This window comes from Xiphophorus maculatus, chromosome 20 (genome assembly GCF_002775205.1).
Source record: "Xiphophorus maculatus strain JP 163 A chromosome 20, X_maculatus-5.0-male, whole genome shotgun sequence".
NCBI classification, from domain to species: domain Eukaryota; kingdom Metazoa; phylum Chordata; class Actinopteri; order Cyprinodontiformes; family Poeciliidae; genus Xiphophorus; species Xiphophorus maculatus.
Window position 1 is genome coordinate 15,682,497 of NC_036462.1, and position 23,061 is coordinate 15,705,557.

Sequence of the window (23,061 nt, forward strand, 5' to 3'; positions counted from 1 at the left end):
TCACTTCCCATATGCATGATGGAGTCTTTGAATGTTCAGTTGCTTTTCATACAAGTAAGGATAATTCATCTGTTTCACTACAAAGACAAAAGGAAAATGCCAAACACTATAAGAAGCAGTCTGAGCTGCTGTATTTACCTGCAGCCATTTAACATCAAGGTTTCCAATGACCTTAAAAGCTGGTTGTACCTTCACTTTAAATACATAAAAATATATATCTAATCTAGGTTCTCAAATTGCCCCTGCAGTAACACAACTCTTAGTCTCTTAAATGTCTTTGTTCCTCCTAATGTGAAGAATGTCGCTGTTTTGTAAATGTAACTAGTCATGAACCTTGAACACATCTACTTGGGCGTTTTTAGTTATTTACAGATTCTGAAAGTTTGGATTCTAAGCTCTCCAATTAAATAAAACACACAGAAATCTAAATATTTTTTCCTACAAGTGTTGTGTGGTCTGATATTGTTTTAGGGCTGTTTGTAATTTAGAAAAAAACACAAACATTTTCTTTAACCAGTAGATAGCCCATTGTAAATAATTTTATTTTAGGTGTTAAGATGCAGTTAGTCAGCGTGGGGCGCAGTGCTGTTCACCGCCTCATCACTGTCATGTTGCATTCAGCACAGCCACAGACCAAGATCTGCATGACTCTGACATGTTGTGTAGCATAAGAGAGTTAAAAAAATCAAGTTTTGCAAATCAACTTGTTCAACTTATTCTTGATTTATAAATCCACTGAAGATTTTCATCAAACAGTATGTGTCCATTTTGTTTAAGGTTGTACTTTAAACAGGTATGTTCATATTACAAGCAGAAAACATCAGGATGTTTTTCTTTTCAATTGAGTAAAAAAACATATATATAATTTTATGCTATTTCCTCTCATCTAATTCTGCATCAGTTTACAGTTTTCCCCAAGTTTCTTTTTATTAAAAAAATATATTCTACTGAGGCTGTGCCTGAAAAGGTTATCATTTCAATGTCTTATGTTTTGCTGTATAATTATTGCTGCTGTTATGCTCAGGCAGGCCCTGTGATTAGCTAAAAATGCATTTCAGTCTCAGTTAGAAATCTCTCACTGCTCTGAGAAAAAAGGTAGGGTGGGGATACAGTTTCAGGAAGGATGAGTGACATGAAGGGAAATGAGAAAAGTACAAACAATCAATTTTTAATTTTAGAAATCGAGGGGGAAAGTAGAGGAGCTCTAATTGGGAAGAACAGCATTACAAATTCAGCTGACACCATAAAATCTCATCCCGTCTCTCTACAATGGCAGATGACGGATGCTGTTGTATTTATATCTATATATCAATCAATATACAGTTCCTTGCAAAATTATTAATACCCTTGTAACTTTCTTAGAGTTTTAGGTGATAAACCAATACAAAGTAGTCATAAAATGTGAAGTGGAGGAATAATGACGCACGGTATTCAAACAGTTTTACAAATTAAATCAGAACATTCTTAGCCACTATTACCCTTATAATTCCAAATAAGATACGGTGCAAATAACCATTTTCAGAAGACGCATAATTATAGGGCCCACGTGTTTGCAATCTCTATGAATTTGTCTGTCCTGAGAAAGTCTCTGAACCATGAAGACCAAGAAAGCTGACAGACGTAGGGAAAGTTGTGAAGAAGTTTGAAGCTGTATTAAATCATAAAATAAAATACCAAGTTTTGAACATCTCTCTGTTTAATCTGTCATCCAAAAATTAAACAGCACTGCTGGAAACCCAACGAAACATGTTGGTCCACATAAACGGACAGTGCTGATTTTTAGAGTGTTTTATTACCGAAGCAGCAAGAGATCTGTGAAAATGAACATTAACAACATCTGTTGGTCCAGTGTGATCTTTGTAGATTGACTCTGTGTTTACTCTGATGTCTGGCAAAAATATGACTGGTTCTAATTTTGCTCTGTAAACAGGGTAAATTTGAAGTAAGTTTCACCTTGCAGCAGAAGAACAATAATACACGTACATGATTTAGATCAAAGCTTAGTTAGTCAATAGTTGACAATTGCTACTCACAGATGAGCTTAAGTTATTTCAGACATTTTTGTCTCTAGATGGACAAACCTGGCAGAGACACAGTTAGAAGGTTTTATCTTACAATTATTTGTGGTTTTAATGATAGTTCATCATATAAAATCCCATTCAATGCATCAAAGTTTGTAGTTGTTCCATAAAAACAAGCAAAATCAGTTACATATTTTGCAAAGCAGCATGTTCAATATTTCGCCCTCAGTAAAACTTCTGCATCCAGTGCTTATGTGTCACAAAGCTGTGTTATTTTCCTACTGAGCTGCTTTGATTTTTACATGCATGAGTATAAAAATGTGTACGGATACATCTGCAGCTGTATCAGTGTGTGCATAAAAAAGATTTGTCCACTTTCCGTCCTTTTTGTTTCTGTTTAAGTTTGACCACTCAAGCCAAAGCAGTATTTTTGTAGCACTGGCTTAAAGCCTCATAAAGGAGCAGAAGTGTATATCTTTCAGAAGCACGAGGCCTTGTGGGATAAAATGAGGCATATTCACAGTAAGGAGCATGAGTCTGTGAAAAGCATACTTAATTCTTGAATCCCTAAAGTAAAAGAAGGCCTCCCTTCACGTGTCTCTTGGCCAAGTTTGGGATTGGATTTGGAATGGCAGTGACCATCTATATGAACATTTCTCTTTTTACTAACTTTTTACCGGTTTTCACCTCCTCTGCCTTCTTGAATATACACACAGTCACACGCCAACAATCTAACCTCCACACCTTTACCTCCACAGTGTCACCTTACATCCTGTCTGGGAGATTCAGACTCGAGGGGCGAGAGGAAATGGGGTGAGAAAAAAGGAGACCTGGAATGAGAATGTCTCCCTGGGGCATGGGAGAGAAAATCAAGAAATCGATGTTAAAAATGAGCAGCAGGCGCGATGGAATGAGGGGCGTAAGAGAGGCAGAAAGAAATAAAAAACATCACAAGGGAGTAACCAATTTAATAAAAATCACCAATAAAAGTACAAAAATTATTCAACAAATCAATATTTAATTGAACCAGGTTGTGATTTAAAATTTTTTTTTTTACTCCAGCTGAATATTTAAGGCTGCAGGCAAATATATTTATGTGGAATTATTATTCATTCAAGGAGGAAAAGTGAAAGCCATGTCTTAATGCAGTTTGTAGATAAGAAGGTCTCACTCTCTCCTCGGCTCAGTATTGACAGTGTTTTATATTCCAGGCAGTTTCTGTGCCCTGTAATGGTTATTTAGTCCCAAATATTTCCTGAGACACATTTGAGAAAGGGGAATGTGTGCAGGGGTGTGATTGTGTGTGTGAATATGTAGACTGTGTTTGAAAGCACGAATGAAATAAATTACTCTTCTGCAACCTATTTTTTTTTTTGCTCCTTCGGGTGGTTCTTTGTAATCCATGTTTATATTACTAATGAGAAAATACACATTGACTCTAGACTCTAGTGACTGATTTATAGTAGCACTGGAAATATTTCTCCATGTTCCAAATTTAGATGATTTAGTCCCTCAGTTTTTTAATTAGCAAAACGTTTTATTCATTTAAAGCTCTTTTTTCCCCCTGCAGTTCAAATGGAAATAGGTTTTTATTTTTTTTTAGTTTGTTTTCTTTGGCTACTCTGTCCAGCTCTGTCTTCAGAATACAATTTGTTGCAGCTATTAAAGGGAGCACAATTAATGCACATTATTTTTGTGCTGTATATTTAAGCTGTAATCTCAATATTTATTATATGTAAGGTATCATTGCACTCGACGTACCCCTCCTTCTAAAAATGGAAACGACTTACTCCTCATCAAAAGCCGAGCCACTATTTGTTCTCCTTCTTCCGTCGTCTTAATCTCCCCCATTCTGCGTACGTGTTCGCTCCTCTTCCGTTCTTGCCTCTGGCTTTAGTCATCTTAAACAATGATCTGATTCTGCGGTCGGTGCCAAAATTAAAACGCTGCATAAACTGCCACTGGCTGAAACACTTGCAAGTTGCCAATGGATACTGAATGCAAAATCTCTTTGATTTTTCTCTGATCTGTTTCAAGAAAAAAATAAAATCTGTCCACCTGGCGCCTTGTTTTTATTCACTGAAGGGAATTTAACCCACTTTTTTGGGGGGGGAAATTGTTTTAAATCAACCACACTGGAGCATAAATGACCTGTTCAAGGTTACATCACAATGAGATTCAAGCCCCGCCTTTGACTAGGCTACTCTTAAACATTTGTCTTGGAATGTTTTGAGCTACTCAGAGGTTAATTGCAGTTTCATGTAGAGCCAATTTGGTTTGGATAACTGGGAAACCAGTTGAACACTTAATTAAATGTATTCAAGTAATTGTAGCATCAGTGTGCAATGTCACACTGGTAAAGGATTGCTTGCATTAAATATTAGGGAGGCTATTATATTTCAAATGTCAGATAATCACACTACTCATTTTAACACAGTTGGCCAATTGGAAGTACTCTAATTTTCTTAATTGTCACCTAATAGTAACGAGATACTTGTGTAATGCAATGAAAGAAATGTCATAATCAATGTCAAATTAACAATTTTCAGCAATAGTATTGTGGTTAAATTTATTCCCAATGTCTCACAGACAATGTCTAATGTTAAAGTTAGTTTAATAATCTCAAGCAAAACAGAAAAAGCCAGTAAAGGGACTCATACTTTTTCACAGCACTATGGACCTTACCAAGCTCCGCCCACAACCGACCCACGTGACGGCAAGTCTCACAAGCAAAGCCTCGCGGCGCGTTGTTTCTATGTAAACATGACTCGATTAGTGCATCATTTCTTCCGGATTTTCACAATATATCAGCTACTAAATGGACAGAGGAACTAACAAGTTAATGTCATCATCTGGGAGGAGGTTACTGGTTTCTCAGTCACAAGCTGGTTGCAAACATGAGGCCAGCAGGTGTCAGTCAGTTATGGTAGATCTGAAATTTGGTTTGATGACGTCAATATGAGAAGCTACAGACTGATAGGAGGAACCAAAGAGCTCTGTAAAGGTAAAGGCAAATCTTCAGAAGCTGGGATATAATTAATTTAATTTCACATAATTATTGGGGGAGAAGCCATTTGTTTGTTAAAATTTTATGAAATATATGTGTTGTATTTGATGTTTGTTGTGAATGACATAAACTCACAAACGAACGAGGTAATTAATCCAACGTTTAGAAACTACAGCGGCTGTAACACGCCACAGCAAAGGTAAACAAAGGTAAAATAACCTGAACAGGTGATCAATTCAAAACCACTCCTACCTTTTTACTCTCTCTCTTTCTTTGTAGTTTAAGCACACCTGTTACCGTAGCAACCGCCTGCGAGCAAAGATTACGTTAAAAACATAACATTCAGTCCGTTACGATATCAAGTTTCCAGGCTTGATATTTATTTCTCGATTATTAATCAGCGCTTCCCTGAACACAGATGGTTGATTGACTAGCTGTACTTGGTGCTAGCGTGGCTAACACGAGTAACAGTTTAGTCCAAAGCCTTTTCTGCTAAAATAAAATCTTTAGTGTATGTCAGATACAGACACATTGCATATTGATCTGTTTAGCTAACGTAAGACTGTGTAGCAGACAGGCTTCAAGGTGTAGAAGTTGTATCAGTTCTGCCATTATGCTGTAGTTAGCTAACGGGAAGCGTGTGAGACGTCACGTGACCACGTAGAATGGGCATCAGCCAATGAAAAGCGTCTCCTCTGGTAAGGTCCATTGCATATTGTTTTTATTTTTTTGCATACATTACCTGTGCATGTTGTAGCTTGTTATCCTTTTGCAGTGAAACATTTAGAGCCTTTACTGCTAACTTGTTACTCAACTTTTTGATCTCTAAATAGCCTTTTAAGAAGGTCATTTAATTACAGACAGAATAAGAAATTATTCCATTAGATTACCTCTATTCACTAACTTTTAAACAACGTCATGTGGTTGGGTATTGCAAGTCCTTAAAAAATCTATTTCATTTACTGCACTTACAAAAGAAGTTCATCAACAGTAAATGTACGATCATCTAAAAATTTAAACCTTAATCGATTCTATCCTTATAAAAGGTATTTTTGTGATTAGTGCAAAAAGTTCACTATTTAGAGATTAGAGGTTTGTATTTCAGATTGTTTTGTAAAACCCGATTCCGATTTCTTCTCAACTATAAATGACAACATTCAAAGTATTTATTTTTCACTCTTGCTGTTGCTCTTACTATGTATTTTAGAAGCAGAAAATATATTTTTCTCATTCACAAAGTAAATAGAAACAACATAAACAACTTTTGTTAGGCTCTAATATTAGCATAATCAGCATGGTTAGCATGGTTAGCACTAGTAACTGTAAATGTCACTGTCAGTGCAGAGGATGTAGACTGTTACATTAAGTCCAAGATTTTGAAAAGGCTGCCAACAAGCCAATTATTATCCATCATAGAGCGTGAAAGAGTAAAACAATAAAACATAACTTTTCTGTAACTATGACACCTTTCATTTATCGACTTTATTTAGTGGGAGGTCGACATTGTCCTTCAGTAGTTCACAGCAGGTAGAAATTGACTTCACAAGGCAGATTGTTTCTTTTTTTTTTTTAAAGAAAAGATCTGGTACAAAATAACCAAATATGCAAAAGAGTAAATGGCAAATACGCGAAATGTCCACTACCAACCCAATTCTAAATCTTTGTTTTAGCAGCCTGAATGTACCTCCATAGACATTTTCTTTGTAGTAGCTTCTATCATATTTTGTTCTTCCTCTGACTTAATTTTTTCAGCACGTTCCTCATACTGAAAACAGCCAACCCTATTTTGTCCCTCCTAATAATCAACTAATTTCAGTCAGCAGCCGATTTCTTTTCTTCTAAAAGATAGTTTTTAGTATTTATGATTGTAATTCTAGTATTCTCTCTTGATGTTTTCTCTGTATGCTTGTAAGCGCTATCAGAGCAACAGGCTTTAGGGCAATTCTGCAAAAGTATCACTCTGGGATGCTTCATAACCCAGACTAGCTTAATCTGCCATGTGCATAAAGCCAAACCGGTGTAATACTGTACAGCAGACCTCCCACTGACTAGCCCTCTTCTCCTCTTTGCTCCTGTCTGTGATGTGTCATATGACTGCGACAGAGGTTTGAGATCAGTCAGGCGCTTCAGAACCAGCTGAGACAGCATAGCGTCCTGTGTGCCGTCAAAGCTCGGCGGTGTTGATGCTTCTGCCTGTGAAGTAGTTTTAGGGCTTTCTAGCACCAGCGAGAAAAGCAATGAGCTACATAAAGTGACATTTCCACAAATGCAAAGCAAAACTAATATTGGTTTCACAGAGATGACTGATGAAAAACACAAAAGTAAGCAAATGATATAATCTAGCTTTGCAGAAGTAAATAATAAATCAACAACTATGTCCTCAACTTTGTTAGTTATTGAATTGGACATTTACAGAGTCAAATTCTAGATAATAAAGTATGGATTGAGGGTTAAATGTAGCATTTTCTGATAAAAGAAAACACTGAAAAGCCACTGCAGTGTGCAGAGCCGTAAGCAGTACAGATAGAGGCCACAAGGAAGAGCTTTGTCTGAACCGACCCTTTTTAGTTTAACAAGTGTTCATGCTGTGCTCTGGAGAAACAAGGACTGACCCATATAATTGGATATGATTCACTCCGACTGCAAGTTGCGCTGTAACTGGAGATCTGCATCTGACGTATCTTAGGCCACGAGTTAATTTTATGTGTACATTTTTCTGGTTAAAAGCTTGTTTGGCCTCAGGGCTTCAGAAAAGGCAGGAAGATTAGGTGAGTAAATGGTTCTACTCTCTGGTTAAGACAGGGGGCTGGGTAGACGCGTGCATATTCTAATAGGTATGTATCCTGTAACTTTGAGACCTTGATAATAAATGCAGTCTGTACTTTTTTAGAAATAACAGAAAACAAGAGCTTTGGAGTTCATTGGCCTTCTGGCTGCAGTCATTATGTTATAAGAAGTAAGGACAGAGTACTGTAATTCCTATTTTAATGCTGTTACAAAACCCAGACAGAACAGACAGAATGGCTGAATTCAAGACTAAAACAAAATATCCTGCATGTCTTGCAGCTGACTTCTGAATCCCTGTGATCTTTGAACTGTGTGACTCCCACAGCTGGTGAAGACTTAAGGGTTAATGAAATTGGAGAGGATCGTGTCGTTATGGTTACCAGACAGGATGAGCTTAGTGATGTTAGTAACCTGACCTACAAGCTATTGCTTAATGTCCGCTCACTGTTATGGGAGGCTCTGGCTGCAATATTGAAGTCTAAAAAAAAGTTTCATCAGCTAAATTACTTACAACAATCAAGAGCAGAGAGTTTATATGGCTGAAGAAATATTACTGTGATGGAAAAGGATCTTTAGTGAAATTATTTTATTTTATATTTGCGGTTTTCACATAGGTTGTGTCGGGGCATAAAAACCGGCTGACATTTGGTTGAACTGACCCTAAAATAACATGAATGAAGGTATGAGTGTCTTTGCAAAGTCCAGGAATCTATAGATTGTCTCTGAAAGAGGAAATGTGGAAACTCCTGACTGTAGTAAGCAGGAAATTTATCTCAGCTGTAGTCCACATTCTTCTTATTGCCATTACTTTCTCTCCTTATGTAAAGAAATTATATTGCACCTATGTAATTACCTTACAGTACACTTGTATATTTTTTAAAGTGAGTATAAAATGTCTCCTTAGTGGGTACGAATTGAGGCATGGCTGGTATGTAAAGTACAATTTATTGAAGCTTTGTGTTATTGTTTATTTTAATATTCTTGTAGTATTGCAACACAACTTCACTCAATATGTACATTTCAAATGTACAATTGAAAGACAATAAAGTCTATGGCAGAGGTGTCAAACTCATTTTCGTTTTGGGCCAAATTAAGGTCATGAATGCTCTTAAAGGGCCGGTTGTGCCAGAAAGTATTGATTAAGCCTGTTAAAAATATTAATGAATTCTTAAAATTAAATAATATTGTTGAACATCTTTTCAGTCTTTCTAGGATTTTGTGATTCTTTTTGTGATTCTTTGCAATAAAATTGAAAGTGTTTGTGGTACAAATCTGGAAATATTTGCAATATTTGTGCCTATATATGACTTTTTATCACTCACTGTAAAGATCATGGACTATATTCTGACATCAGTTAAGGCTGAGGGAGCTGTTTAGTACAAGTAAGAAAATCTTTGGTAATTTTTGTGAAAAATCTTCAACAAACTCTAAATTATTAGTGCAAAAAAGTGCAGGGATTTGTTGATTTTAAGTGAATTTGTACAATAATTCTCAAGAAACTGGAGAAACTGATTGATATAATTTGACAGTAAGCAGATAAAAACTGCATTGATTTGATTAATATCATAATACTTAGGCACACTTAATGTTTAGTCTAGAATCTGGAGGGCTACAGAAAAAGCTGTGGTGGGCCGGATGTGGCCCACAGGCCTTGAGTTTGACCCATGTTGTCTATAGTATTAGACAGCCACTGAACAAGACCGGTACAAAATCATGAAGGGCCGAAATGACCAGGATGTGTTTACACAGGCTTAGTGGATGGTAAAGTTGAGTGGGAGATATAACGTCACTTTTATTTACGAGCCTAAAGAAACTAATCTCTTTGTCAAATACAACATGAAACATGACCAGATTGACTCTAATACAGCATTTCCTCTTGCCCCAATATCCCTGGGTTGCTCTTCAGGCAGCACGCTTCTGTCTTCAAGTTGCATCAGCTCTTTATCAGGAGATAAGGGGACCAACATAAATAGACCAGGAAGGCAAGTGGCAGAAGATCCAACTGGCAAGTACAAAAATCTCCTCAAGAGTTGAGTGAATCCCAGGGAAGATAAACTGTGTGGTGATGAGTTGATGAGGATCAGCACCAAATGGACTGCCAGGAACCAAAAAGCCAGACCAACAGAAACTGAGGAGGAGACAAACAAGTAGAAAACATCCTCACAGATACAAATAAGAAGGAAGGAACAAAAATCAAACCTAACTTAAAACAGAAAGATGTTCATGATATAGAGGAGTTAAATCTGGGACACTCACAGCTAAAATATGCAGTAGAAAATTTTAATTTTGACTAATATCTTTTTTTTCCTCACTGGCTGACATTGAATCAAACTAAACTTCCCTGTTTTACAGCAGTTGTAATTTAAATTTGCTAACTGAAAGAATACTTATGAATATTTTGTTCTACAATGGTTTATTTCCTTTCTTTTTTTAATACTCAGAAGTTCTAATAGACTAATGTATGCTCCTTTAAAGCCAGACAGAAATGAGTGCAGTCATGCTTACAGTGATTGTTTTTAGATCACTGGAGAGCATTGGCTAGACACTGTGCAAGGACAGCAAAAGTGTGTTTGACAGTATTAATCATTCAGGCTGCATGTGGGCCTCTGTCTCCTCCTGACCGTGGAAACCAACATGACACAGCCGGGCCAGAGCCGGGGTGGGTCAGGCCACTCCGAGTCATCTGACATTACGTTACAATCATTAGTAATTCACAAAGACACTGACTCCCAGTGCGTGCACTGCCAACTTGTATGCTGAAAGGAGTGTGAGCGTGCTCCTATTGACACAGGTGTGAACATTTGGAATATCCACTCTACAGTAGATTAACATTTTTACATTACATTCAAATAGTGGTTGAAGTATCAACTTAGATATACACAAAAGGAACATAATAACTATCAGTAAACTGCAAAACAGGTGCAACATGATCTGGGTCAGGACTGTTTGGTTCCTGGCCTGCATTTTCATACTTTTATGTAACAAAGCAGAGCATCTTAACATTTATAAAGCCCATTATTGGTAGTATATTACCATGTCTAGGAAAACACATAACCTCCTGGAAACTCAAAAGGATTGTGACTTCATCTAACATGCAATATTCAGAAGTTGAGTCACTTTCCCACTGGGATCTAAAGCTACGGCGGGGCTTGAACTTGACTAGCTCTGGAAAATATCAAGAGACCACTGCAAAATGATCAGTTTCCCTGATGTTACTTTTTATAGGTTTATGTTTGAGTAAAATGAACATTGTTCTTTTATTCTATGAACTACTGACAACATGTCTCTGACATTCCAAGCAAAAATTTTGTATTTATTTGCAAAAAATGAGAAACTGTCAAATTAACAAAAAAGATGTACTGCTTTCAGACCTCAAATAATGCAAGGAAAACAAGTTCATATTAATTTAGAAACAAGAATACTAATGTTTTAACTCAGGAAGAGATCAGAAATCAACATTCGGTGGAATAACCAGGAGGTTTTCAATGGGGTTCAGTGCAGTGGGCTCGTAATTATATATATAATTTTCCAGATCTGTTTATGTACGTGTGTGTTCATGTACTACTTAAAAACAATTCTTATTTTTATTTATTTATTTATTTATTATTTTTATTCTTCTTATTATTATTTATTATTATATTTTTTTCAAAACTACAAACCAAAAAGCACTGAAAAGTTAATTTGCTCACCACAAATGACCCTGAATAATTTTGCAGTTTCTAGAAAGAAAAAAAGAAAACTACAAGTTAGGCTTCAGAAATAGAAAAATTACAAAAATTGATTCACAATTTAAATATTTGTTGCATGAACCGGAAGACAAAGTCTGTGTCAGTTTAGGTTAATATTTTACGTAAATAAGTTTCACTGGATTATAAGTTGAATTTACTTAGAAACGTGGATGATTCGATGACACGTTGTGTTCAATTACCTGCTTTTTAACAAACTGCCAAGGTGAAAAAGTGTGGCCTATAGTCTAGAAAACACAGTGCATTGTTTCTGTTTTGGAAACCAAATGTTTGTAGTATTTATTCAAATACTATTGGACTTTATGTATTTATAATTTCATACCTTTCTGGATTCGAGAAAATTGATAATTAATTCAAGCAAGTGCACACAATTCTTGTTTTTAGAAATCAGTTAAGTTTTATATTACTTTGCCACATAAAAAGAACAAAGACAGTTTATATTTTTCAGCTGAGAAAGGAATAAATAGAAAAAAAATGCACTTAACTAACCTTGACTGATATAACTCTGGGAATATAACCACTTCCTCGGTGTGTGTGCTTGATATCTCGAGGTTGTCATCCTTGGGAGATCTCAGGCGCCTCAGTGATGCCGGGCTTTAATTGAACAGGCATCCGGCACAAATAACCAATTTATTCCATCTAAATTTAGCCTTCAGTCTTTGAAGAGCTCTCCGTTCTGAAAACTCGGGATCCTGCTAGCAGACCGGTGCGAAGCGTTTGAAACAAGTGCAAGTTGTCACTGGAACCTGATGGGATTTTGGTGGTCGAGTGTACAACTGAGAGGGGCTTAATAAAGTGAAACTCTCCTTTGAATGACACTGGTGAGATAAATAATTGTAATACTTTCAATATGTGGCTTAGACTTAGAAGTGAAGTGGCAGAAGCTTGAAACTCCAACCATCACTGGTTCAAGTATGCACATACTTATTTACCTTTTTATCTAGTAAGCTTTGAAAGTATGATTTTATGTGATATTCCAATATATTGTTTTGAATATTAGAGAATGTTTTATTTCTTTTATGCATTTTTATTCATTGTTTTGCTTCACAGATGAGCATCTCAAACAGTTTAGGCACGTCTGTTTAAGACATTTTGTTGTTTCTACCTCAGGTTGAGATTTGTTTGACTTGTCACCCTGCCTCACATTCTCCAGCAACCCCAATTATTTTATTTACAACATCGGTTATAAGGCTTTGATCACACAGGAGATAAACGTGACCCAAATTAAATTTTTTGCCCCTTTATAACTTTCTCATGGCAGTGTGAATGGCCCAACTCACTCAGATTCGTATCCGGTAGTTTTCAAAGCATCTGCAGTCTGAACAGGTATGTTGCATTTTATTCGATGTCGTGACGTGAGACATGCGTCGTAATTCTTCACCCGTAAAAGCCAGATGCTGTAAATCTGGATCTAAGCACTAGCTGAAAATTATATTTCTGAAAATTCTGAATTTATGAAAGAAGTCTTGATCTCTACAGAAGTTGTACTCCACAAAAGACTTATTAGTTTCCTTCATCTTTCTATCATCATCTGGCGTTCCTATTGGCTTTCATTGTTGAATAACTTTAAATAGGTCCATAAACTGTACGATGTGTGCTGTGTGATTTCTACGTTCTTCTTCTGCACATGCAGGTCGCTTTGGGGTCGTAAACCATTCACAGAAATCTCATTGCCATCACATTTATTAAGCAGCGTGAATGACCACGCACAAAATAGAAGAAAACAAAATTGGGTTTAGGCATAAAATCAGAATTGAGCATCAAGATGTGATTTTATGTGTTGTGGTGGCGCACAACCGATGTAATGAGGTTTTAGTCGTCGACTCGGCCGTCGTAGGTTCAAGTCCCGACCAGGTGACATTTGCCCTCTCTCATTATCCACTTTCTCGTCTGACCAATTTCAAGTAAAGGCCAGTTGTACCGAGCGTGGAGGATTTTGTCTTTTGCATTTCCTCTCAATACTTTTGCGTTCTCTTGCAATATTTACGAAAGAAGTCTTGATCACTGAATTGCATCAAACCACAATCCCACCACTCCTGGTTCCGACTTCGCATCCAAACAGACTTCTCTACAGAAGTTGTACTCCACGAAAGACTTATTAGTTTCCTAATCAGTTCTAGCAGCGTAGTTGAATAGTGAAAGTCTTTCTTACGGTGGCCACTGTACTTTCTGCTGTAATATAAGTTTTTTACATACAGGTCCCATGTATGCTAATATCTCAACGGTAAGATATCTGAAGGTTTATATATTTTTCTTTAGGATAGAAATGCACCACACACCTTTGTGCAAAATGCAAAAGATAAACAGATCAACCATGGGATTTTCAGTTGTTTGTGGTTTTTCTGTGTTGGTAAATACTTAATAAATTGTTAATAAAGGGCCGTTTTCATGTGCAGTTTCATCTCAACCTTACACAAACGGACATAAACATGCAGTGAATAAATCAATTTCCAATCAGTTTTTTTCACCAAAGAATTAAGAAAATATAAACACGTTTACACTGACGTTTTTTAAACGTGTATATATTTGAAACTTAAAATTGACATTTGTGGCTGTATGCAAAATAGAACAGGATGTATTTCTTTATTCCAAGGTAACGCAAAAGAAAGATTTTCCCCATGTCCCTCAGAGGGCTTTATACACTAGAGCCAATAAAACCTTTAAAAAACAAACAAAAGACCTGCTGTGTGAAAGTCGCCCAGTACAGACTGTGTTTAACTCTTTTACTGGCCAGATCAGTTTGTTGCTTTGTGACTAGATTGTAGGGACTGCTGCTAAGTGAGGTCGGCGTGTTTTGTGACCTTGTATTGAAATGTGTTTTGTTATTTATTTTAATACATCATAAAATTCGGTGTTTTTCACACACCTCGTCGGGTTTTCTGCCCTTGTGGGAATACAGTCTAGGACTACACACACACACCCATGTACACACACGCCGTGCAGACATGTAAACTCAGGAATTCAGTATGGGATTGGTAATCTGGACAGGGACCATCTGATTATTTTCTTGAATATCACCATATTTACATACACAAAAGTGGATTTTTAATTATTTACTCTATTTACAGTGTGTGACCTTTTAAAGCCTTTTAGGGTCTAGGTAGCTAAATTACACTCCCTCCATACCCTCATCATAGCATTTAAACTTTATCCTCAAATTTACTATTACCCTCCCCGAGGCACAGCATGTCACTTGGTAACAGCAAGCACTCATTGGTATGGTTTGGGTTCATTTAGGCAGCCTAATGAATTACAAGGGCTTTATAATGACTGTGTCTGAGCAGTGCTGTGGGGAGGTCAGATGGTTTGCATAACTAATGAACCAGGTCTCAAGTCGACTTTAACATGAACTGGAACATTTTGTAAGTTCTGCTGGAGAAAGTATACGGCTGCATACTACAACCTCCCACTATTACCAGCTCGAGAAACTGAAGAAACGACATAGGAGACTCGAACAAAGTAATTTGATTTTCCATTTCCTGTAGGCCTTTTGAGAGGCAGTTATAACTCCCAGGTCCCATCAGCGGAGAACGGGGAAAGTAGGCCAAGCTCTACTTGAGTAAAACTAGCGGAGAAAACTTTACACTGAATTGGCCAAACTGTGTCTTGACACATGATATTTATTTTGAGAATCTGAGAATTTTTCAGTAATTCTCATGGAAAGAAATCAGGTGCTCACCAGTTTCTCAATTTTGATTGGAAATTTGAAATTCATCCTTCCACTTTTCCTACTAGTAGATGAAATGCCTCCCTAATGGAAAGCAACCCAGGTGCCTAAAACAACTTATTTGGCAACTTTTGATGCAGATAAGCTTCACATAAATATGCTGCATTTCTCATTGTACCCCGAAAGCTTCTGTCATAATGTTTATTTACCTACTATGTGGGTGTGGATATTAAAAAAACATTTGTCACGTTGGTCTAAATGTGAAGAAATAAATACAGTTTTGTCCTGTCACTTCTATGAAATATATGCCGCTTATGGGTGTAGGTGGTTTGTGATCTATGTGTAACATAAATCTGTGATCTATGCATGTTAAAGTATGCTGCTTTCGCTTTGACAAAAACATTGTTTTATTTTTTTTACACTTAAGTACTTGACCCAAATTCAATCTTCTAAAAATGTTAATCTGTGTATAGAAAGTTAAGCATTAACTAACATAAAACCTTGTTTTATACTTTAAAATAAATGTTTTTGTTTTTTTTATCAAGTTGCAATCCAGCTAAACAATTCATGTTGTAAACTATAAAGCTTAAAGTTAAGAAATTATTGACATTTTTTTGGTTTTAATTCTAACTGCAGTCATTTAATAATAAAGTATTGCTGGGTTTTATTCTTCCTATGCAGCCGGACTGAGCTTCAACATGGAAACAAGGGCAAACTCTTAACTACCCTTGTGCACGCCGTCACGTACAAACATACCATGCACTTAATCACAGATTTCTTCCCCTAATCTCATCCCTGATCGTCTAGCCCCTGTCATTCAGATCTATGAACTTCCATTAGCAACCATCTGTTACAACCTGCAGCAAAGCTATTACACTTCACACACTTACACACACACACACACCCAAACGATAAGAATGGCAGCATCTACCTCACCCAAAGTATGGCTGGCAAATTTCTTCCAAGCCTTGAGAGAGGTTGCCTGTTTAACCTTCAGATTCACAAAAACACTGTGACATGCTACGCTGCCACCCTGTGAACGCTTTAATGGGTCACCAGCCCTAAGACACGCACTTGTACTCGGAGACAAAATGTGAGGTCACACACACAAAGTTGCAAGTCTTAGCATTCTGCTGTAAACACAGATACTGTATGTATCTCGTCTTTTATCTGTAGATTACATTAACTCCAGGTTTTGGTCCTTCAATCACTCTCACTGATAAAGGTCACAATACGGCACCCAGTGCACCTCGGCAAAATGTCACCGCTTAATCTGCTCCGGTATGCAGCCGCAGTCACCTTTCTCCACATATCCATTGCATAAACATTTTGTTGTCATTGTATCTGCTACACAAGCTGAATACTGATTTGTTTGAACCTTTTTTATATCTTTAAAAATGATTTTATGTTAACTAAAAAGACTAAAACATTAAGCCTGAGTCAGTATTAGTATAGACTTTGTACATCCTATTAGCAAAGTCTTTACCAATGCAAACATGAGACATAAATCATGGCAAGAAGAATATAAAAGAGTAAAATATTACAATCAGGAGGTGTAAAGTTCCTCTTTTGTTAAAAAGATGAGATGTTTATTTAGAAGCATTTCACCTCTGAGGCAGGAAAGTAGGAAAAGTCAAATGAAGTCATTGTACCCTTATGTAAACTATACCACCAAGAATTGGAATAAAAACAGACAATAAAGTTACTACTATATGGTAAGTTATCAGCAGACTAGCAGGAGCTCCAGGAAGTGAATCCTACCTTTATTTAATGCATTCTGCGTCTTAAACATCACTGCTATGTGGTCTACACTACATCATTTTCTACACCATCTGAAGTTCACAGAAACTGCTGCAAAGGTTGAAACGCTGAAGCATCTCAAACCCGTGTTTCCATTCTCCTCTGATCTGTGAAATTAACAAAGCATTTTCCTCCATACCATTTGCATCTTACTGGATATTTTCTCTGTTTTTTTTGTTTTTTTTACCATTCTCTGTAAAACCTAGAGATGGTTTTGTTTTAAAATCCAAAGAGCAGCTTCTGAAATACTCAGATCAGTCCATCTGGAAGAATCATGCCATGTTCATAGTTACTTAAATCCCATTTCTCTCCCATCCCGATGCTCAGTTTGCATTTCACCACATCTTCATTAATGTACTTCCTGCTTTGCTAATTTAATCATTCACAGTTTGTGTTAAACAGCGAGGCAGGTGTTCCCAGTAACGTGACCAGTGAGGGTATATCTCGAGTCGTTTTATTTTTGTTTCTACAAACACACATTTGATCTCCTATGGTTCTGACCAGCTACAGTATCTTTGTATAAAATGATGGTTCCAGGGGCGTGCCGTGGTGGCGTAGCAGTTAGCTCGACCCGTATTTGGAGGCCTTGAGTCCTCGACGCGGCCGTCGCGGGTTCGACTCCCGGACCCGACGACATTTGCCGCATGTCTTCCCCCCTCTCCTTCCCCATTTCCTGTCAGCCTACTGTCACATAAGGGACACTAGAGCCCACAAAAGACCCCCTGGAGGGGTAAAAAAAAAAAGGTTCCATGTTAAGGCAGGGAATCAATCTTATAAAATACTGGTAAAACCAGACAACATTATAAACCAGATTCAGGTTCTGGTTCATGCTACTTGTAGTGAAACTGGTGCTAAATGCATAACTATCGAAGAAATTGCCATAAAAATGGGTCAAAGGCAACTTTTGTCTCATAATTTTTTTCTTCCTGATTGCTTTTTTGTTTCATTTGCATCCATGCAAGTTAAACTGATTCACAGTTGGATAGTGAATTGGACTAGCAGGGTAGTTCACTAACTACTTCCCCCTAATTTTTTTAGCTGTGGTGGTGGGAACAGTAGGGCTATTAAAAGCAATTAATTATCAAATTTCTACTTGAAACAAAAGTGAAAAAAGACTCTCCCTGTTTAAGCAACTTGTTCACGTATCCAAAGCATCTGCTTCACTCCTTCATTTCCCCGTCAGCGAGAGACAAATGAATAGAAATGTCTGCTTTGTGCTTTCATGCAGCTGTCTCTCCAAGCGGCATGAAACATATATTTTTAGTCTCCCATTTGTGATTTTTGTATCTGCAGAGCAGGGAGAAAAGGACACAGACACTTGAATTGAGAATTGCTGTGCTAAAACGCAACCCTTTTTTTCTCCCCGTAAGGAAGTCTACTCGTTGTTTTCTCTTCTAGAAGGCACAATTGAAAAGATCAATTTTAGGAAAGGAGCTTTTTTGAAAAACGCCTGAGCTTTCAAATAAAAAATGGACATGGTGCTATGCAGAAAGGAAGCGAAGTGTAATAGTAGCTACTTGTTAGGATTGTTTTTTAGTCGTAATGGGGCGACATCAAATTTGTTTTTCTGTGTTCCTGCTGCAAAACAGTTAACTATATTTTTTTCATAAAAAACTGACAGTTGCTGCGTTTCCACTAAAATTGTGTGCAAAACTTTTCCAATGTTCTGCTGATGTCACATTTGCTGCATTTCCTGTGTTTACTTAAGAAATGCACTCAAAATCACACATGTAAAAGCTTGTTCATATGACAAGTCATTAAAATTCATGATGGTGACAAATGTAAACACTTACATGAGATATAATATATTTATAGCTCAGCGCTTGTCGCAAGCCATCAGTGGAGCCATATTCAGGCGTTGAAGTGGCTACGTATAGATGAGCCGTTTTGGAGAAATTGTAGTGTGAAATTTTACAGAATTGCTATGGATATAACACTTTCAAATGACAAACTCAACTTTTGATGAACTGAGATGTTGTGAGACCTCTAGTGAAGCCAGCTGTACCAAGGAGGTCAATGCCTACAAATGAGCACATTGCTGCTGTATTCACAAACTGGTGGGATGTAAATAAAAAAATAAAAATGTTTCCATTGCAGTTTTCCAAAAAACACCAATTCTAATATGGCTGAAAAACTACTTCATCCTGTCACAAAAACTCTTTATCCAAAAATATGTTTTCTTTCAAAGTTGGTGCATTTTCTTTAAATAAATGCATTTTTGTAATTCCAACTTGTTCAAATGTATGATAAATTAAAACACATCTACTCTATCCAACTGCCCAACTTTGTCATAATCCTTTCAAACCTTCAGTTCTCTCACTGATCATCTTTTACTTCCTTTTTTTTAAGTAGCACCTACAGAGAAACCAAACAGGACAAAGCTTTTTGATATAGTCCATAAGGATGCACAGAACAAGACTTTTTGAACCTTTTTTAAAATTAAGCCATTATTTTTGCATCTTTCTGTGGAGAGTTATTTCTGCCGTAAAATTGTAATTTTGTATTTTCTTGTGTTCAGAAAATGTTATGCTGATTAGCAGTTTGTAATGTATTTTGGTAAGCTAAATGTTTCCTTTTGGTGAAAGCCGGCCTGTTATCCACAGTATTCCCCGGTCTTGGAAAGCTGTGCTGTAATTCCAGTCGAGTTCTGCTTGAGTGAGTTTCTTTTTTCTTCCTTGTGGAATAGAAAGGACAAATAATGGGCTTGTCTTCCGCCGACGAGCTCCTAGTTTTGTCAGACCATTGATCGAGAGAACAAGGGCCATTTTCACAGTATGTCGCTCTTGGAAACCCCACAAACACACCTGAAAAAAAAAAAACTAGATTAATTTTATTTCAAAATAAAATGTCTTCTAACCAATGCTTAATGTTTTGAATCAGAAACTAATAGGTAGACAGGCATGTTATACTTTATTATAGCTAGAAATCTTTTTACTTAAGGGGCTCTCTGCTCTTTGTTCTTTCTGCAACAATTATTTGGTAAATCTCAATGATAAAGAAAAACACAGAGAAACAGAGGTAACAATTTGGATGGAGTTTAAGTAGTTCCAACTTGATGGCTATTAAGTTCATATTTATTTAATGCTGAAGTAAAACTATGGTGATAATAAAGGAGAAGCACCTCCCATTTGCACATACACAAATAATCCACATGGTTGAAGGTCAAACAGGATCCTTTTCCAGCAATCTGGCCCATCTACTTTGATGCTAGAGGCAGACTTATTTTATTAAAGGGGTCTTATTATGCAAAATTAACATTTTTCATATTTTTGTGCTTTTATTTGGGTCTAAATTGCTTCTAAAAACAGCAAAAGAGACTAAAAATACTACACAGCCATTTTCTGGCAATAAGTTAATGTTTTTTGGTGTCAGAAAATTGAGCCATTTCAAAAACCTACCAATTAATTTACATTTAATAGGCACTATGCCGTTGCCTAGCAACCCAAGTAGAACTCCAACTCGTCACCTACCAACATGTTTAGTATAAACCAACCCAAACTATTTACAGAAGCATAACAGGTTATTTTCTTAAGTCAGTCACCCAGTTAGGATTGCTTCTTGCGATATTCATTTGGTAGAGCAAGTCTGACCTGGCACATGCAGGTGATACCTGGTTTACATGGCAAGATAGTTATGCAGATTATCATGACGGCTATGAAGATAATCTAAGATATTCCTGCTGTGTGTGGCGCCCTAAGAGTGACCTAGTCTGCCCCAATGAACGTCGGGACTGCTCCAACCTCCAATCGCTATATTTAGCTCGTTGGATCGTCTTGTGCATTCCTGTCTTGTACATTATGGCATTCCTGTTGAACAATCAGAAAACGAGGTGATGGGAACATGGAGGGCAATGCAAAATACAAGGAAGAAACATCAAATGCTGTGGAATGTGTTTTTTTTTGTTGTTGTTAAAAATAGTCCACAAACTATTGTCATTGCTTTTCTGTCACAAATTATTAGACACATCCTCAAGTTCCCTAACTCAAAGATTTCAAAAATCTTCCAGGTATTCAGGATGGGACAGAGGACGCCACCCTGCTGTCTAAAGCACTATGAAAATCCAGAACATTGGACACTGGTTAGGAACATTAGCTTTCACAGTAACATCAATATGGTATTTGTTTTTATGTGTTTGCGTGTATCATGTTCCCAAAGAGCGACATGCTGTGAAAATAACCCTTGTTCTCCCAATCAATGCTCTGTCAGAAACTAAGAGCTCCTTATCAGAAGACAAGCCCATTATTTGTCCCTTTTGTTTCCACAAGAAACAAGAATAGGCGCTCGTTCAAGCAGAACTCGGCTGTAATAAATCCCAGCTTTCCAGGATTGGAGGTGGACTGTGGATAACAGGCCAGCTGTCAGCAAAAGGAAACATTTACTCACTAACAACGGCTACTTACTATCTTTGAGCAACAAAGATAGGACTTTCTATGGAAGCATCTGTGTTGTTTGAATACAAAAACATCTGTACCCAACATCTTCCAATGAGAACCATTTTGGTTGATCCTGATAAGCTGAATAATCAACCAGGTAATGAAGTTAAATCACTTACAAGATGGAGATCTAGGAGGATTAGAGGTGAAGTAGATCTACTACTACTATTTTCAAAGATACCAAATAGCATTGGTTATTTCTTTCTACTAAAGTACGCTATGCTTTTAAGTTACTAAAAACTACAACAATTTTAGTCACAGTGTCTGTGGTGGAAGGTTCTTCAAGATGTAAGAGCAGGGGTTTGAAAAAGTTACGTTTTACTGTAACCTGAAAAATTATAAAATACATTCATTTGCATTTTTCTTTGATAATATTAAATTACACAGTTATTGCTTACATCTATTCAGCTGTTGGAAAGTATTTCCAGTTGCAAGAAATGTATTGAAACAAAAAATAATCTTTGAACACCCAGATAGGTTTTGCTCTTAAACACTTGGAGAAAAACAAACAAAAAACAAACTAAACTCTTGTCATGTACTTGGAAACAACTTATAAAGTAATTACAATTTTGGATTATTGTATTTAAGAGTGAAAAGCTTACATAATATGCATTTGTGTGTGTCATAGGATTATTAAAAGGTTTAGTTCATCCGATCCAGATAAATTCAGGATAAGCCTATGATAGTAGCAGCATTAGAGAAAATCTTTTTATACATTTGGAAAGTGAACCCACCAGCACCTTAGTAGCACTTTTTAAAATGATTCCCTATGCACCTTCTTTAAAAGTTGTTTTATAGAAGATTGAATTCTTGAAAAACTTTGAACTTCAGGACATTTATTTAGACTTTTTAATTGACACCGTGTTATGGAATGAAAAGCTTGTGGCTTTTCTCAGTACAGAGCACAAACCATTATTTCATTTAAAGTCACGGCATTACAGGTGAAAAGTAGTGCTCTGAAAAATTTGTTAAGTTAGAAAATTTTAGCTCAGTTACACCAAATGAAAGTGGTTCTTTAGAAGACCATTGAAAAGATAACCAAAAATGTACTTTCATCTTTCTGCAATATGATTTCTCTAATTGGTGGATGTACAATGTCACTTCTAATTCTTATTTAGCCACTAGTGCTGTTGTATCATTATACAATAATAGTAAATTAAAATGATGTTAAGAACACCTCAAGACCCATACAGCTTATATCTCAAAGGAGCAGCGTCTTCTTTCTATTTTTCTGGCTGAACTGTTTTATGTAAAATGCTCATCATGGTTCAGAAACCTCAGAAGGTTTCCTTCTGTTAAAGAGAAAGTCACTACATGCATGTTCAGTGTGAAAGATTGCTGCAAAGTTAAAGACCCAATGCTATCAGGATGTAGCCACACTCTCGTTCAGGATGAATTGCTGCATAAAATCCACCGGTTTTTATTGGATGGAAAACTTTTTATGGATATGAGTATTGATTTTTAAAATGCCTGTTTTATTTGGGGCAACATAAGTAAACTGAATTGTTTCCACTTTGTAAAGGACACTGGTTCAGAGGCCATTGATGGTTATAGGTTGGCTTGCCTTTTATTTCGATTTGGGTTTTTTTCATCAGAGAAA

The 23,061-nt window shown here is 36.7% G+C and overlaps 1 protein-coding gene across 5 annotated transcripts in view; it reads left to right on the forward strand.

Annotated features, from left to right (window-relative positions):
* The window catches only part of LOC102223620 (voltage-dependent calcium channel subunit alpha-2/delta-2), a 219,883-nt gene that overhangs the window by 64,484 nt on the left and 132,338 nt on the right, over nt 1-23,061 (forward strand). The gene's annotated exons all lie outside the window — the stretch shown is intronic.